Below are 1,433 nucleotides of genomic sequence, written 5' to 3'. Positions count from 1 at the left end.
TATATATATATATATATATATATATATATATATATATTCATATATGCAGTGTTACAATTCCGCGTGCGTATGTGTGAAACAGACACTTCTACTCACGGAGACAAGCAGTGCACATGCACACAAGCATTAAAACACATACGTATCCAAACACACATTCGTAGTATTACATATATTTATACCTTCACACACAGAGGCATACACAGACATACACACATTCACACAGACACATACACGTACACACATGACCCATACACACATACCTACGTACGTCGATATAAATATTTGAAAAAGACAAAAAGCTAGTCCGTATCATCTGCAGTTATTCCCTGTTGACCGATTATTAATCGCAGCAGCAAAAGTAATTGCAATGTCGACACTATCAATAACAACAGTATTGATGACGACAACAATGACAACAACAACAACTACATTGAGAATAGTAGCAACAATAACATCGTCAGCAACGACAATAACAACCATAGTACCAGTGCAGCCGCTCCTATTATTATTACGTTGAGTACTCTTTTGACACAATGGCACTTATGGCAGATTTAGTGTACAAGTAGAGACAACAACTGCAAGAACAACCGCCATATCATCAAACAACAACAACAACAACTACAACAACGAACCAATGTAATGCAGCTGTCTTTAGTATTGTGTCATGTTGGTCTTTTTTTTTTAAGAAAAGGGGAAGAAGAAGAAAGAGAAAGAAAAGGAAACTTGTTAACAATTAGTGTGCGAGTAGAATAAGCACCCATAGCAGCAGCAGCAGCAGCTGCAGCAACCACAACCATAACAATAACAACAGCAACGGCAGCAACAGCTGCACCAGCAGCAGGAAGGAAGGAAGAAAAAACAAGAAATATTACAATAATAGCGATAATAATAATAATAATAATAATAATAATAATAATAATAATAATAATAATAATGAGAAGAAGAACACATGGAAGAACACATGGAAAATGTTCGTGAGAGAAAACTTGCCGAATACCAGTACCAAAAACGAGTAGAGTAGTGGGGAAATAAACCAGAGCTGATGGGCAGGTTGCGAGCTAATTCAGTATGCTAAAGGTCTGGCTGGTCTTGCAGTTACTAGTGCAGCAAAAAGGTCTACGCACTCACAGTACGAAAGCTGAATCATTGAATGATATTTTTCTTCTTCTTCTTCTTCCCTGCCAAGAATTCACAAACACTTCCAACCCACAAGAGTAAATAAGAGAGACAGAGACAGGCAGAAACAAGGAAAATGCCCCTTACATTTGAATACTATGCAAATATTCTTTTAAAAAAACTTTTCTTTTCATTTTTTCAAAATTTAATTGTTTTCCATACTTACAATTGAAAAACTCTCAAAGACTGAAACCGGTACTGAAATGTTTTTTATAAAATTATTTTTGCATTTTCTATCTTGACTTTTTTTCCATATA

The sequence above is a fragment of the Octopus bimaculoides genome, chromosome 9 (genome assembly GCF_001194135.2).
Source record: "Octopus bimaculoides isolate UCB-OBI-ISO-001 chromosome 9, ASM119413v2, whole genome shotgun sequence".
In the NCBI taxonomy this organism is placed as follows: domain Eukaryota; kingdom Metazoa; phylum Mollusca; class Cephalopoda; order Octopoda; family Octopodidae; genus Octopus; species Octopus bimaculoides.
This window is presented reverse-complemented; position numbering follows the sequence as displayed.